The sequence below is a fragment of the Ursus arctos genome, unplaced genomic scaffold (genome assembly GCF_023065955.2).
Source record: "Ursus arctos isolate Adak ecotype North America unplaced genomic scaffold, UrsArc2.0 scaffold_19, whole genome shotgun sequence".
Classification (NCBI taxonomy): Eukaryota; Metazoa; Chordata; class Mammalia; order Carnivora; family Ursidae; genus Ursus; species Ursus arctos.
This window is the reverse complement of record NW_026622863.1, coordinates 46369908-46387649: the sequence shown is the minus strand read 5'-3', so window position 1 is coordinate 46387649 and position 17742 is coordinate 46369908. Positions and strand designations below refer to the sequence as shown.

The window sequence follows — 17742 nt, the reverse complement described above, 5'->3', positions numbered from 1 at the left end:
CCCAGGCTCCTGCTCTGAAGGGAAAGCCACAGGGGGAGGAGAGAGGGCTGTGGGGGCGCTGACCCTGCACTCTGCCCATGAGCTGTGGGGTCACTGGACCCCAACACCACAGCCTTGTGCTTGTCCAAACAAGGGCGTGTGCGCGCTCTCGCATATGGTGGGAAATCACAGCTGAAGAGGGAGAGGCCTCAGCAGTTCCCAGGGAACCACAGTGTAGACAGAAATGAAAGGGGAGGAAGAGGACAAGGGATTCAGGGGAAACAGGTAGGGAAGAGGGGGAGGGGACCTGGCAGAGACCCCGCCCCCTGGCCCACATGACCCCGCCCAGAAATCCTGCCCCCAAGGGCCACTCAGCACACAGGGAGGAAGGACAGCAGAGCTGACAGGACCCAGACAGCAGTGCTCCTGAGCATTTCTGGAGCAGAAGCTCTTCTCACAGAGGGAGGGACAGAGCGGGCAGCAGGCACTATGGAGTCCCCCTCGGCCCCTCCCCGACGAGGACATCTCCCTCGGCAGGAGCTCCTGCTGGCAGGTGAGAGGGATGATCCCTGGGAGTGGGCCAGAGGATGGGAGGAAAGGCAGGGTGGGGTCTCCCTGGGAGAACAGGACTCTGAGAGGGGACAGGAGAGCAGGGCAGGACTGGGGAGCCGGCTCAGCAACAGGAAAATCTCATGATCTGGAAGTGGTGAGCCAAGGGCTGTTTCCCAAGTTACTCACCCCGAGGACTGAATTTGAGAAACTTATGGTAAGAACAACCAGGGACCCTAATCTCTGCCCCTTCCCACCAACCTGAGATCCTGACAGATAAACACCAGATGCAGAGGATACCGGGGACACATTCATGCAGCCCCGGGTGTCTGCAGCCTGCCCCACCACTGGGGTACAGCACAGATCAGACGAGTCCCTGCCCTCCCCAAGCTCACTTCTCTGGGGAGAAAGACAGACACGCCGAGACATCTAGAATGTGATGTTAGGTACTGACAAGCACCAGGAAGGGAACAGAGCAGGGAAAGGTCAGAACGTGAAGACAGAAGGTCTTTAGAGGAGGTGGTCAGGGCAGGTCTCTCCCCAGGACCCCCTGAGTGTGAGCAGGTATCTGAGGGCAGGAAGGGAGCGAGCGACAGACATGTGAGGACGAGTGTTCTAAACAGAGGAAGTAAGTTCAGAGGCGCTGAAGTACTGTGGTCATGCCGCTGACCTTGACCAGCAGGAGACACACACACACACACACACACACACACACACACACAGATACCCGTGCACACTCACACGCACGCCCCGAGGCTGGGGGATTAGGACCTGCTCTGTCTCCGGGGCCCCATCTTTCCCTCCCAACACATAGGTCCAAGCACTGATCTGTCTCCTCCCTTCCTTCCTAGTCTCACTCTTAACCTTCTGGAACCCGCCCACCACTGCCCAACTCACTGTGGAATCGGTGCCGCCCAATGCTGCCGAAGGGAAGGACGTTCTCCTGCGAGTCCAGAGCCGGCCTGGGGATCTCGTAGGTCTTAGCTGGTTTAGAGGGGCAAGTCTAGCGCCCAGCCGTCAAATTCTATCATATGTAGTAGACACACAAGTAACTATCCCAGGGCCTGCATACAGCGGCAGAGAGACAATATACCCCAATGGGTCCCTGCTGTTCCAGAGAGTCACCGTGAAGGACACAGGATACTACACCCTACAAATCGTGAGGAGAGATGTTCGAATTGAAGAAGTAACTGGACAGCTGCGCGTATTCCGTGAGTAATTCCTCTCTCACGTCTGGTGTTGGGTGGGGTGAATTTTATGTCATATACATGGGACTCACAGGCCTGGACAGGGCATCCATCCCCCTTGGCATTATATCCCGTGTTGAGGTTCGAGCATTTAGTGTGGGAAACACACAGTGGAAACAAACTTCCTAGGGTCAGAATTCCTTTCTCGGGATCCAGACTCTGGGATCATCTGAGAAAGACCCTGCAGGACCCAGTCAGGACCAGGCCTGAGGGGCCCTGGGATCCTCCCCAGAGCTCAGCCCAGAAAGCCCCTGCCCAGACCACTGCCTTGGGGCTGCTGATCCATGAGCCGGGGCGGGGGGGGGGGGCGTCTGTGCCAGGATGGGGTTAGGCTCCTGGGCGGAGCTGACTGGGAGCAACCATTTCCCGGTTGCCTGAGCTGCTCAGCAGCCAGTGCTCAGTCTCAAGGGCCACATCTGGGGAGGGCAGAGCCTGGTCCTTCACCTGAGATTCAGCATGGACAGCACGCACTTAAGAAGTTCTCAGTCCGTTAGCCAAGTGCTGTGGGGGACTTGGGGGAATGCAGAGGAAGGTCAGCGCCCCCAGGGAGGAACAGAGCAGAGAAACGCTCCTGGGGGCTCCTCCTCCACCAAGAATCAGGCCCCGGGGTCTTCTCTTGTGGAGAGGAGCAGACACGATGCCATTTGATTGGCCAGCTGCTACAGAGCAGATTGAGGTCAGGGTTTTGGGTACGTTTAAAGGTTAATTCACAGGCATGTCAAGTAGAGATCATAATTCGTTATTCCTACTGCATTAAGGGGAAACTGAGGCACAGGGAGACACAGTCACTGAGTCAGGGTCACACAGACTGATGACAGATCAGAGTTCCCCGGGTTCTGTGTGCAGACACAGCCCCATCCTCTCCTCCATCAGAGGGAGGGATGCAGGTGTGGGCAGTGAGGGCAAATGGAGGCTCACTCCGTGTTTACTCGACAACCATGTGACCTGCATGAACAATCAGACGCAGAATGACCCGACCGCCCCTCAGGTGGCGATCCTCACCTCCCTGGGCTGCACTTGAGATCCGATTGATTCCTGATGTGTTGCTGTTGGTCCCACTGGGTGTCAGGGAAAGGACTTGCCTTCTCCTGCCGACTCTGCACCTGAAACCAGCCCAGGGTCCACGTGTAACAAACTCAGTTGCTTTTGTTTAGGAGGGAAGGAGTGAGCGGTGTGGGTGTCTCTCCAGCTGTGGGCAGGGAGCCTGTGTGGCCAGAGGTCCCAGGATGCTGCACCCAGGACGCCTCTCTGAAGAGATGATGGGTCATTCATCCCTCACCACCCCTGCTTCCTGCTCATCCCCTCGCTCTCTGCTTGGTCATTCAACTCAGCCCTGCCATGGATGGGGCCCCTGCCTCATGTCATCATTATCAAACAGCAGGCAGAGCTGCCCCCTGCAGGGCCTGGGGTCTGAGTACTGAACTGACCTCCAGGCTTGTTCCTGGTGTCCCCGGGTGTCATTTCTGCTCAGACCCCATCCCCAGCCTGGGCTGTCAGGTCAGTGAAGAGCCAGGACAGGTCCAGGGTTATCTCTAACTGTGTCCTGTGTCTTCCACGACCCAGTGCTGCTCTGTAATTGACATTGGAGAAAGTCTGTGGCATCAGACACACAGAGCAGGGGCTTTACATTCTTTGAGGCTCAGATCCTCATGCGTTTGTCTTGAGATACACAGACCTGCCTTATGCTTTGAAGGACTCAGGTTGGCTGAGAGCTGAGACATGTCAACTCTGATTCAAGATGCTTGTGAAGGAATCACAGGTACCATCCAGGGCAATGTTCTCTCTCTTTTCTGCACAGCGGATTTACCCAAACCCAACATCACAAGCAACAACTCCCACCCTGTGGAGAATGCGGATTCTGTAGTTTTAACATGTGAACCTCAGACTCAGAGCACAAGCTACCTGTGGTCAGTGAACAGGAAGAGCCTCCCAGCCAGCGCCAGACTGGAGCTGTCCCTGGACAACAGGACTCTCACTATACACCGTGTCACAAGAAATGACACAGGACCCTATGAGTGTGAGACCCGGAACCCAGTGAGTGCCGGTCGTAGTGACCCATTCACCCTGAATGTTCTCTGTGAGTAATTTCCCTTCCTACCTGGCCTGGGCTGCCAGCCCAAATCCACACTGCCAGAGGCCAGGCCACATCCATCCTTCTGGGGTCCGAGTCCATGCCTCTCAGCTGGACCCCCAGGCTGGCCATGGAGTCTTGTCCCCAGGGAAACCTGGGCCGCCCCAGCCTAAGCCAAGACAGGGAGGGGACAGGCTGCTCCTCCCTGAGAGGGTCACCAGACTGTGAGGGGACACAGGTGACTGTCTCAGACCCAGGCTCAGTGAATACAGCGTGCTTTTCGTTGGGACTTTTTAAATTGAGGTTGGGACCCAGTTCAGAGGGACACTGTGGCCCTAATACAGACCAGGATCTTCCCCTTCCCTCAGTTTACATCACATGTGGCTTTATTCTATTTGCTCCAGATGACCCTGACTCCCCCACAGTTTCCCCCTCAGACTCTCACTACCATCAAGGGGCCAGCCTCAGGCTCTCAGCCACGCAGACTCTAACCCACCCACACTATATTCTTGGCTTATCAATGGGAGGCCCCAGCCATCCACACAAAAGCTCTTTATCCCCCAATATCACTGGGAATGATAGTGGAGCCTATACCTGCATCGCCTCTAACTCTGGCACTGGCCTCAATAAGACCACAGTCAAGACTATCACAGTCTCTGGTAGGTGGATCCCTAGAGTGTCTGTACTGATGCTGTGGTGAAGGTCTGTCTGGCTTTCAGAAAAGAACCTAGAAGAAGTTATTTCCCACCAGCAAATCCCTAATCTGTCCCTGAACTCTCCCATTACATGTCTGTAGATGCTTCCCCTTCTTGCTCTCTGATTTTTCAAGGCAGACCTTGGGTTCAGCCTGGAATGTGGGACGGGGTTTTCTCAGCTCCAGAAAGTCCCATGCATAGAAGGAGGCTTTGCAAATGGGGAAGAAAGAAGCATCCTCAGGGTCAAGTTGCTTTTTGTTGTTGAATTGCAGAAGTCCATTATATAATCCAGATATTAATGTCTTACCACATATGATTTGCAAATGTTTCCTTCCAATCCTTGGGTTGCTGACACTTTTTTTTCTTTAGTGAACTTTAGTTGACACACAATGTGACTAGTTTCAGTTGTACCACTTAGTGATAGGACAACTCTGTGTGTTATGATACACTCAACACATTATAGCTCCTATCCGTCACCATGCAGCCCCATCAAAATACCATTGACTGTATTTCCTATGCTGTGCATTTCATCCCTATATCCTGTTCATTCCAAAACTAGTGCTACCATTCTCTGGATTGTGTCTTGTGATGCACAGAAGTTTTCCATTTTGATGTGATCCAATCCATTACTTTTTCTTTTATTGTCTTTGCTTTGGGTGTCATTTCTATGAAATCATTGGGAACTCCAGTTTCAATAAGTTTTGCTTTATGTTTTCTTCTAAGACTCTTATGTTTAGATTTTTTAAATCTATTTTACATTAATATTTGTATATGGTGTAAATCGAGTCCAACTTCATTCATTTGCATGGATATCCAGTGTTCCCAACATCATTTGTTGGATAGATTTTTTTCCTCCATTGAATGGTCATGAGAACCTTTTTGAAAATCATTGGACCACATATGCCAGGGTTTGTTTCTGGGGTGCCTATTCTATTCCATTGGTCTGTATGTCTGTCTTTATACCAGACCCCTGTTATTTTGGTTACTATAGCTTTGCAGTCGGGAGGTAAGAGTCCTCTAATTTGTTCTTTTTCAAAATAAGTTTGGCTTTTTGAGGCCCCTGAGATTCCGTGTGAATTTTTGGAAATCCCTGTTTCTGCAAAATATTTCCTTCAGAACTTGATAGGGAGGCACCTGGCTGGCTCAGTGGAGCATGCAACTCCTCATCTTGATGTTGTGGGTTTCAGCCCCACTTGGGTATAGAGAGTACTTAAAAATAAAATCTTTTTAAAAAGTATTTGATAGGGATTACATTGAATCTGTGGATCTCTTTGGGTAACACTGTCATCTTAACAATATTAAGTCTCACCATCCATGAACATGGGATGTCTTTCCATTTATTTGTGTCCTCTGTATTTTCTTTCAGCAATGTCTTACAGATGTCCTATACAGTCTATTGACTCAGTAATTAAGTTAATTCCTAAGTATTTGATTTATTTTTCCTAAGTATTTTCTTCTTTTTAATGTTATTGCAAATAGAATTGTTTTCCTAATTTCTTTTTTTGGACACTTCACTGTTAGTGTCAGGAACATAGTAATTTTTGTATGTTAACTTTGTAGCCTGCAAAGTTGTTGAAATTGTTTATTATTTCAGCAGTTTTTTTATGGAAACTTCAGAATTTTGTACATAAAATTTCATGTCATCTGTAAGCAGACATGTACTTATTCATTCCAATTTTGTTGTATTCTGTGTTTTTTCCTCCTAATTATTTTGGACTGGACTTCTGTACTGTGTTGAATATGGTTAGTGAAAGTGGCATGTTTATCTTCTACGTGATCTTAGAAGAAAGGTTCACTGTTGCATCATGGAGATGATGCTAGCTGTGGGTGTTTCTTATGGGGCCTTTATTACGTTGCAGTAGTTTCCTTCTATTTGTAAGGGTGCCAGTATTCTGTATACAATAACCTCTTCTCTACATGAGTTTTTCACCATGAGAGAGTCAATTCACGGATATGGAAGTAAGAGTCTTCTTCAGAGTGAGAAATCCCGTAGAATGAAAACTCTTTGATTCCTAAGGTAATGAAGATGGGGCAGGCGGCTCTCATTCCCTAGTAAATTTTAACAGTGTAAATGGCTTCCCTACTTTACATGAAGCTGCCTTGGACACGGAGATAAAAGGGCTGTGAGTCCTCCTCCCCCAACATATTGGAAAGGTATATAAGGAATGAGTCCTGATCTTTCAAAGTCACAAAAGTTCAAGAAAATCACACAGAAGTCCATGGGAAATAATTCCTCATAATAATGAGGCTGCTGGCCACATGAGTTAAGAGGTTCCTGGTGCTGATACTACAGAGACATCCAGGCAGAGCAGAAACATGACTGAGGGTCAGAGGGGGAGGTACAGCCCTCTCCTTACAGATTGTCACCTGACAAAGACACTAATCCTTCTGCAGACAGCAGGGCCATATCCTCTGGGGCACCTTTACAGAGCTCGCTGGGGCCCTTGAAGTGGTTGGCATCTCAGAGGAAGTAGTGTGGCCCCAGTCACCAGGCCCATTCTCTTTCCATCACCTCCTGTGTTTCTCCACAGAGCCAGTGGTTCAGCCCTTTGTCCAGGCCAACAATGCCATAGTCACAGAACATAAGGACTCTGTGGTCCTGACCTGCTCCACAAATAATCTTGGGTCTCCATCCACTGGTTCTTCAATGGCCAGAGTCTAAAGTTCATGGAAAGAATGGTTCTCTCTCAAGACAACAGCACCCTCACCATAGACCTTGTCAGGAGGGAGGATGCTGAGAATTACCAGTGTGAGGTCTCCAACCTGGTTAGTTACAGCAAAAGTGACCACATCAGGCTGGATGGGAGCTGTGAGTGACCCTCGACCTCTCCCCCTTCCTCCCTGTATATATTGTGGCAGGGGGTGTGAAATGGATGCAGGCCTGGAGGAGGTGGGAGCCTCCTTCAGAGCCTCTAGGGCAATGTGGATAAAATTCCACAGACAAATCTTGTTAGTATCTTGGTTTTGATATGTACCAGCTGTTGGACCACGGGCAAGATGTTCAACCTGCTGAGCCTCAGTTTCCTCATCTCTAAAACTGGAAAGAACAGCTGGATCTCAGGGCTGTTGTGAGGGTTGTTATTATGAATTCATGAGATGAAATCTTGAGACAGAGTCATGCACAGATCAATCAAACTTAGCAACTATTGTTCTTTTGTTATTAACGTTTTTGTTACTAGCTGTAATGTCTTGGGGAATTGGTATTAACTGTTGTCTGATCACGTTCCAGCTCTCTGACCTTCACTGATTTACTGAAGCCCTTTACACACTCGGATGCTCACTTTGCACAGGGGGGATGACACCCAGCCCCCTCATGGGCAGGGAAGTAGCAGATGAGATAAACATAAAGTATTTCCCACATGCCTGACACAGAGCCAAACTCAAAGGCAGACAGCTAATGTTATTCTCTTTAATCAGTAAAGAGTGGACAGTTAAGGGCATCCCTGTAAGATCATCAGTGGTGATGGAACAGAAGACACAGGGGAAGAGGCATCATGTGAGAGGACAACAAACAGGATGCCACTGCAGGCCCGGGGAGTGGGGAGATAATGTGAAGATTAAAGCAAGGCTAGGGTTTCAGTGTGAGGAACAGAAATGCATTGGTAGAGGGAGTGGGAACACTGTGGTGACAACACACACACACTAGTAGACCTCAATGGCCTTTTCCTTCCTTCTTAACCAGGCCCTTCCCCCACGGCCCTTCCTGGTTTCCCCATATTTGACTTTGGACTCATTCCCCTCCTTTTCTCTTCTTATTTCAGATGGAAGAAGCACCACAGGTCTCCCTGTGGGGTCCATCATTGGCATCACAGTCATGGTCCTGGTCGGACAGGCACTATAATTCCGCCCTGGAATGTCTCCTGCTCCACACAGTTTTTTCAGAGTTCCACAGAATTTTCATCACAAAAACATACAAATTCATCCATAGAATAGAGAGGGAATATCCCCCCAACTCATTCCAAGGTTAGTATAACCTTTATATTGAAATAGGAATAACAACAAAAGTACTAAAAGAGGAAATATCAGGCCAATCATATTCATGAACAGAGAGGCAAAAATGCTAAACAAGGTATTCTCAGACCAAATCCAACAGTATATAGAATCAGACAGTACACCGTGACTAAGTTCTAATTGTCCCAGCAAAGCAAAGGTGATTCAATGTTAGAAATTTATAAATGGGGGGCACCTGGATGGCTCAGTCAGTTAAGGAGCCGGCTCTTGCTTTCAGCTCAGGTCATGATCTCAGGGTCCTGGGATTGATCCCCATCTTGGGCCCGAGCTCACAGGGGAGTCTGCCTGAGGATTTCTCTCCCTCTCCCACTGCCCCCTCCCTCTGTCAAATAAATAAATAAATAAATCTTTAACAAAAAGAAATTTTTAAATGGAAGAGGGCAGCCACTTCTAGGGTGCCAGCAATGTTCTGTTTCCTGATCTAGCTGCTAGATACATGGGTGTGTTCAATTTTTGAAAATTCAAAGCAAAACACTTCATTCTGTAACAGTCCCCCTACCGTCTCAATTTTTTTCATGATATGGACTTTTCGAAAAGACCAGATCAGACATGTTGTCTCGTAGAACACCCACATTCTTCCTTTGTTTCCTATGGTGTCATTTCACTTGCTTCTCTAAACCCTGTATTTCCTACAGATTGGAAAACAAATCTCAAAGCTTAAATCAATTCAGGTTATATTTTTTGTGGCAAGAATGCTTCTTGGGTTGTATATGCATCATTTCAAGAGGAACACCCTAATTGGTTGTCTAGACCTTATGCTAGTGTAACTATTTTGGTGACATAAAAATTGATCAGTGGGCAATTGTTTTAGGTTTTTATTTAAATTCCAGTTCGTTGGGACACCTGGGTGGCTCAGTGGGTTGGCAGTCTGATTACTGGTTTCAGTTGGGTTGTGATCTCGGGGTCATGGGATTGAGCCCCTTGAGGGGCTCCGTGCTTAAGGGGCAATTTGCTGGAGATCCTCTCCCTCTGCCCCACCCCCCACTCTCTCTTTCCCTCTCTCAAAAAAATAAATCTTTAAAATTCAAAAAATACAACAAAACAGGGGCGCCTGAGTGGCTCAGTCAATTAAGGGTTTACTTTGGCTCAGGTCACAATCCCAGGGTCTTGGGATCCAGCCTCCTATCGGGCTCCCTCCTCAGGAGGATGTCTGCTTCTCCCTCTGCCTCTCCCCTGCTTCTGCTCCCTCCCCCCTTTCTCTCTCAAATAAATAAATAAAATCTTTAAAAAAATAAATAAAATACAATAAAATACAATAAAATACAATAAAATACAATAAAATACAATAAAATACAATAAAATAAAATAAAATAAATTCCGGTTAGTTGACATACAGTGTATTATTACTTTTAGGAGTACAATATACTGATTCGACACTTCCATACATCACCTGGTGCTCATCGCAGCCGGTGCTCTCCTTAATCGCCCTCCCCTATTTCACTCATTCCCCCACCCACCTTCCCTCTGGCAACCATCAGCTTGTTCTCCATAATTGTCTGTTTCTTGGTCTGCCTCTCTCCCTCTCTCTCTTTTTCCCCTATTCTAATTTGCTGTTTCTTAAATTCCACATGGCTGAATCATATGGTATTTCTCTTTCCCTGACTGACTTATTTCACTTAGCATAATACACTGTAGCTCCACCCACATTGTTGCAAATGAAAGATCACTCTTTTTTGTGGCTGAGTAGCATTCCATTATAGATATTATATATACATATATATTCCATTGTGTGTGTATTTATAAATAATAATATATATTTAATTATATATAAATTATATAAATTAATATTTAATTTAAAATATATCAATTATCAAATATATCTAAATATTTAATAACATTTAATATATTTAATATACATTATAAAAATAATATAAATATAAATATATTCAAATATAAAATTTATACACACACACACACCACATTGTCTTTATCCATTCATCAACTGATGGACATTTGGGCTGTGTCCATAGCTTGGCTATTGTAAATAATGCTGCTATAAGCATCAGGTGCGTGTATCCCTTTGAATCAGTACTTTTGTATCCTTTGGGTAAATACCTAGGCGAGCACTTGCTGGATCACTGGTAGATCTACTTTTAACTTTTTGAGGAACTTTCTGCTGTGTCCCAGAGTGGCTGCACCAGTTTACATTCCCACCAACATGCAGGGGTGCTCCCCTTTCTAATCAGGGGGAAATTTTAGTGCAAAGACAAATTTGTATACAGAAATCACAAGATTAGAAAACTCTCTGCCTGCTGTTCTTCTGGAGAAATACCCAGAAATGGGATTTCAACAGAATGAACGCTGTCTATGGCAGGCCCACAGCTAACATCATACTCAGTGATGAAAGGCTGAAAGCGTCTCTATTAGAATCAGAAACATGGCAAGGGTGCTCATCCTCACCACTTCTATTCAGCATAGTACTGAGAGTCTTAGCCAGAGCAATTAGGCAAGAAAAAGAAATAAAAGGCATTCGAGCCAGAAAAGAAGCAGAATTCTCTTTGTTTGTAGATGACATGATCTTATATACAGAAAACTCCAAAGGCTCCATGAAAAAACTGTCAGAACTAATAAATTTAAGGACGCTGCAGGATGCAGAATCAGTCTACAGAAATCATGCATTTCTATACACTAACAAAGAAACCTTTGGCAAACTACCTGGAAAGTAAATAAAAGCATCCCATTTCCAATGGCATCAGAAATAATGAAATGCTTTGTTCTGATGGGACACTGAGGGGTGGAAGCAGGCACCTGGGGAGGCAGGGAGTGGTCCAGACTATAGTGGAAGAGGCAGGGGAGCTCTGCTCCATGGGCACCAGGGATGCCGCCTGGGACGCAACCCCCACCCCCGCAGACTATGGGTAAAGGAATAAGCAGAAGAGAAGCAAAGACAGACGCCATGGCTTCAGTGTCTACTCATGGGAAGCAAGACCAAGGTCCCCATTTGCCACCACCAAGAAAACAGAGCCTGGTGTTTTGGAGCCCTGCCCAAAGATGCACTTGCTGGTCTCTTGGCATTTAGCTTTGCAAAGGTGTCATACCTAGGAGAATGCCAGAGGAAACTCCATTCCTTGGACCATCTGCTCTTTTTCGGTCCAGAGAATAGCAGGAACTGCTGCTTATGTGTGAAGAATGCAAAATAAAGGATGCATTAAATGAAAGGGGATTCACAGCCTTCACCTTCCTCAACTCTGCATCTATGGCTTTTGAAGTTTCTTGTGCTTCTGAATTGGTACACACTTAAGATTTCAAGTGTACTTTAATATACTTAGAGTGGGACAGAAATATTGTGATACTCTCACTCTGTTGGGATGCTTTCAGTGGGAGATAATGAAATTGAACAGCAAATGTTTTCCTACTGTTCAAGAACCTGTTGAGAGAGGCGCCTGGGTGCCTAGCCGTTAAGCGTCTGTTTTCGGCTCGGGTCGTGATCCCAGGGTCCTGGGATCGAGCCCCGCATCGGGCTCCCTGCTCGGCAGGAAGCCTGCTTCTCCCTCTCAGACTCCCCTCGCTTGTGTTCTCTCTCTTGCTATCTCTCTCTCTCTCTCAAATAAATAAAATCTTAAAAAAAAAGAACCTATTGAGATGCTCTCCACATGGAAAAGAAATTATGTTGCAACTAACTTGTTTATAGCTAAGTAAAGAAATTCGGTCTTCTCTGAAAAAAAGAAAGAAAACAAAGAAATAATAAAATAATTTGGGCTAAATGTAACCCAGGAGGAGAAAGATCTTCAGACTGAAGAGCATGAGACATTGATGAAAGAAATTGAAGCACAAACAGATAAATGAAAAGATCTCCCCTGTCCATGGGTTGGAAGAATTAATACTGTTAAAATACCCATACTACGCAACATGACCTACGGATGCAAGGTGATCCCCATCAAAATCCCGCCAGCATTTTTCAGAGAAAGACAAAGGGCAATTCTACAATTCGGATGGAACCACAAAATATGTCAAATAGCCAAAGAAATCTTGGGCAAGAAGAACGAAGCTGGAGGCATCACTCTTCCTGATTTCAAATTACATTTCAAAACCGCAGTAATCAGAGGGGTATGGCATTGTGACAGCACCCCACCAGGTTTAAGGGTTCACTTGCTTCAAGCGTGTGCACCCCTTGCTTGCTGACCTAAGTCCCATGACTTCTGTAGTAGAACTAACTTACTTTCCTTTGATTTTGCAGACCACGGGCCTCGAGGAGTGAAGGACCAAGTTTTCCCAGGAAATAAGGCCTGCCTATATTGGAAAACAGCTGCCCCGGGTGCCAGCAAGTCTGTTCAGGGTCATGTCCACATACTACCAGCCCACCTGCTTCTCCTGCAGGCAGCCGCACTCCCTTTTCTCATGCCTTTCCCTTTTAACCAGCCTCCACCCTCAAACCCCTGGACGGGGAACATGATCTTTGACACATTGGTCCACTGTCTTCCCAGCATGCTGGCTTCCTGAGTAAAGCAATCTTTCCTCACCTACCATCACTTGTCCTTCATGTGTTGACTTTTGAGGTGTAAGCAACAACCTGAGTTTGGAACCAGTCTCAGTCAGGTAACAGTATTGACAGAGAGACAGAACAATGGAACAGAACAGAGAGCCCTCAGTAAATTCCTGCATATATGACCATAGGATCTTTGACAAAGGTGTCAAGAATACACAGTGGGAAAGGATAGTCTCTTCGACAAACGATGTTGGGAAAAGTGGATATCCACATGCAAAAGAATGAAATTACACATTCACTGTACACATACACACAAATCAACTCAAAATAGAGGTATGACTTAGATATGAGACCCCAAACCATAAAACTCCTCAAAGAACACATAGGGGAAAAGCTTGATGACATTGGTCTTGGCGATGACTTCATGCATGTGATATCAAAGCACAGGCAACAGAAAAGAAAATCAACAAATCCAAAATTTGACTCTATCAAACTAAGAAGCTTCTGCACAGCAAAGGAAACCATCAACACAATGAAAAGGCAACCAGCCTAACGGGAGAGAATCTTTTCAAACCATGGATCAGATAAGGGGTTAATATCCAACATATGTAAGGAACTCCTTCAACCAGATAGTAAAACACAACAAACAAATAACCTGATTTTAACGGGTTGAAGTCTTGAGTGGACATTATTTCTATAGCAAATAGATGTACGAAAAAAGGGAAATTCAAATCTAAACCACCATGAGGTATTACCACACACATGTTGCAAGTGCTATTATTGAAAGAAAAAAAAAAGACAAGTGTTGGTGAGGATGTTGGGAAATTGGGACCCTTGCAGCCAGTTGCAGAGAATGCAAACTGGTGCGGCCACTCTGAAAATTGTATGGAGGTTCCTCAAATAATTAGATCCAACTACACTAAGACCCAGCAACCCCACTTCTGGGTATTTCTCCAGAAGAACTGAAATCAAGATCTGAGGAGTTTAGCACCTGTGCTCATTGCAGTATTCCCAGTAGCCGAGATATGGAAACAACCCGAATGTCCATCGACAGATGAATGGCTGGGGAACATGCAGTCTATACATATAATGGGACACTATTGAGAGGCTAGATCTCATATGAGCTCTTAATAAAGTAAACGATTGATAAAAGAAAATGGAAAATGTTTTCACAGTCAAAGCCAAAACAAACACCACACTGAGATGCCACTTCACATATAGTAGACCGGCTAAAATAGTAAAAAAAGCTTTCCAATCTACGTGTTGTTAAGGATGGGGGGCAAGTGGAACCCTCCCACAGCGCTAGTGAGGAAGTAAAATTGCAACTCCTTTGGAAAACAGTGTAGCCTGTTCTTCAAAAAATGAAAGGTGTGCCTCTTCAGCGATCCCCTCACTGCACTCCTGGGTGGAACTCTACCCCAGAGAATTGAAAGCACACGCCCACTTCAAAGACTCACGCACAAAAGTTCCTGGCAGTTCGGAACACCTGGGTGGCTCAGTTGGTTAAGCGTCTGCCTTCAGCTTGGGTCATGATCCCAGGGTCATGGCATCGAGTCCAGAGGCATCTCCCTCTGCCTGCCCCTCCCTCCTTCCTTCTTTCTCTGACAAATAAATAAATTAAATCTTAAAAAAAAAAAAAGGTCCTGGCAGGTCTACTTGTAGCAGCCCAGAGTTGAAAACAACAGAAATATCCATAAACAAGTGAGAAAACAAACAAAAATTAATACCTTTCTGCATCCTTCCCATGTCTTACAACTAAGGCGTAAAAAAGAAAAAACTGTGGATACATACAATAACATGTAGCAATGGGTTAAATTTTTAAAAAGGACGCTGAGTAAAGAATTCAACCCCGGCCCCAAACTGTACTATATGGTTCCAATTTTCAAAATACTAAAAACTGTACACTAATCCATAACAACAAAAGCAAATTTAAGGTTTCATAGGAATATGGGAAAGGAGGGTCAGAGGTAGCAAAGCAGACAGAATAAAGATGACACGAGGAGATTTTGAGAGGAAGGGTCACAGTCACGATCTTCACGTAGGAATGACTCCTCTACAAGCACATGGCAAAACGTATTAAATTAAATTGTATACTTTCAAAAGTTGGATTTCTTGTATGTCAACTGCAACTCAATAAAGTTGTTAAACTGTACGTACATATATGAAATATTACTTAATGTACAAATTTTAAAAAATAATTGGGTAACAGGACTTTTTCTTCCACATTTCCTATAGTGTCCACCAGAGGGCAGTAGAGCGGCTCCACACCCTGGAGGCTTCCTCAGTGCGCCCACAGCACAGCAGGGTCTGACCCTCCCCAGCCTCATTCAGTCGAAGTCCTCCTGGCTCTCCAGGCTCCCCACACTGGACCCCGTCAGTCCCTCCAGCCAGCCAGGTGTCTTTCCGCTGAGACTGGTCCCTCTGTGGGCAGCTCGTCCCTCCACACCCTCTGTGCTTTGGGGGGTGAAGGTCCACTCACCATTAGGTCACTTTCTCAGGAGGGCTCCATGTGCCCGCCCATCAGCTGAGACCCCCTGACATGCTCCAGACCCACCAGACAATTTCTTTTCCTGGCCCTGCTCTCGATTATAATGACTCCTCAGTGCCATGATTTCCTGAGTGCCTGTGGCCCTGTTACAGGGTAAACCCCACGAGTCCAGGGCCCACATCTGTCCTGTTCTCCGTGGATTCCCAGGATCCAGCCCAGGACCTGACACAACAGAGATGCCCAGTAAATACTCGTTAAATGGATGAGGGAAACCACACAATGGAAGCATGTCACCCCCCTGTCACCTGGGGTGAGAGCCTCTTCCCTGCAGACCCAGGGCACTGGCATCAACATCGAAGAGGCCAGCACGTGCCCGAGGCTGTCCCTGTAAGGCTGTCAGGCGTTTACACCTCCTAGATTCAGGAGGGAGGACAGGGGCCTCCTACAGTTAGAGGCCGGACACCCATTCATTCCCAAAACACAGACACCCCCTCCCATCTTTGTCTTGTGACTGTCTTCTGTGCCCAGAGGGCCTGGGTGGGCAGCTTTGTCCTTCCTCTTCTCTCAGGGATCTGACCTGGCACAAATTCTGGGTCACCAGTCCAGGTGCAGTTACGACCAGGGGAGCTCACAGCCCTACCCTGACCTCAAAAGACATCAGGGAGTGACTACTCCTGAAGGCCCCTGGTCTGTGCGGACAGCTGCAGTGTCCCCCTGAAGATTTCTCAGCAGCCCAAGGAGTCCTGGGGAATGAGAAGAACTTCCCGGGCAGACGGGACAGAAGAACCCAGATCTGCCTGTGTTTCCCCGGGGCTGAGGGTCTCCTCCCCTTTAACAGAGGCAGCCCTAGGATCCCTCAGCTGTGTCTCCGGGTGCAGCAGCTCCAGCTCCTGGTTCCTGTGGGGAGATCTGGAGCAGAGGAGAGACAGGGACACAGGTGACTTGGATGTAATACCCCCCCCTCCGAAATGTGATGGGGAACAGGGCATTATGATGCCCAGCCCCTCAGGCCGGTGCCTTTTCCCCAAAGTCTCAAGAGACCGCTACTAGGTTATTCCTTGAAATCTGAGGACAGAGAGCTCCGGCTGAGGGAGCACATCCTTCTGGGTGGACAATGCTCCTGACACAGGATCAGGAATCTTCTGGACAGAGCCTGTCCTCTCCCTGGGCTCATGCTGCCCTGGGATGGAGTCGGGTGATCTGGGACCGACAAGGACCAGGACCCAGGCTGACCAATCCCTCACCTCTGCCCAGGGCTCAGGGACCCTCACATCCTTTGGAGCCTGGTCAGCATCCCTGGCAGCCCCTCAGCATCGCCTCCAGGGGGCGACATAGGGACATGCAGCCAGCACACAGGAAATTAAACCCTGAAGCTGGCTTTGGCTAAGGAGGTGGCAGGGGGAGCCTGGTTTCCATCCCTTTCTTTAACAAAGACCTTTCTGGGCCCCTCCCACATGTGTGCTCTGTCCTGCCCTCTCTTTCTAGGGCTCTAGCAGCAACCTGATCTGTCCCTGCATACACCCCCAGTGCTACCTGACACCACTCATGTTGGAGGCAGGGTGACCACAGGAAAGTCCCCCAGGCAGAGGACACGGGCTGCCTAGGACACTCAGGAGCACATGGACAGTCTCTGGGCCACACTTCAGCCAACAAACATGGAGACAGAAGGTCTCCTCAAAACCTTCCTGGGACCCCCAGCCACCCGACCTCCCACCACCTCCTCTCTTCCCAGGACACCCAGGAAACCCCCTTCCCATCTGAGAACTAACTCCTGAGACATCTGGTCCTGGGTCTCTGTCCCTGGAAGCACGGGCCACCCTGGAGACACCCAAGGATGGACCTGGGTCCCACACCAGTCATCACCCGGCCTGTCCCTTTCTCACCCCAAGTTATCTCTGGGACCTTGTTGCCAGGAGTCAATCTAACCTCCCCAGAGCCTTGAGAACACTGGGGAGACCGGTGCCCAGCTGGGCTTCTCTGTTTCCAAAAGAAATAATCCCCTATATTTGGGGAACCTGGGGCTCTGTGTGTGGTGCCCACAGACTCAAGGTCAGGACACAGCAGAGGCCAACTGGGAGTAGGGGGAAGGGCCATCCTCTAAGGGAACCGGGTCCCCCTCAGTCTGGCAATTCACAGTGTGCTCCCGGGGCCGGGATGACCAGAATCACCTGGGAGCTTGTTAGAGGCCGACTCTGGGGTCCACACCACACCTGCTGAGTCAGGATCTGCATTTTCACAGGATCTGCAGACCCTCCGTGGGCACAGGAGACTGAGAG

General features: G+C 47.6%; 1 pseudogene; it reads left to right on the top strand.

Moving 5' to 3' along the window:
* The first annotated feature begins 397 nt into the window (after positions 1 to 397).
* On the top strand, positions 398 to 8717 carry LOC125283281 (carcinoembryonic antigen-related cell adhesion molecule 6-like; annotated as a pseudogene).
* The last annotated feature ends 9025 nt before the right edge of the window (positions 8718 to 17742 follow it).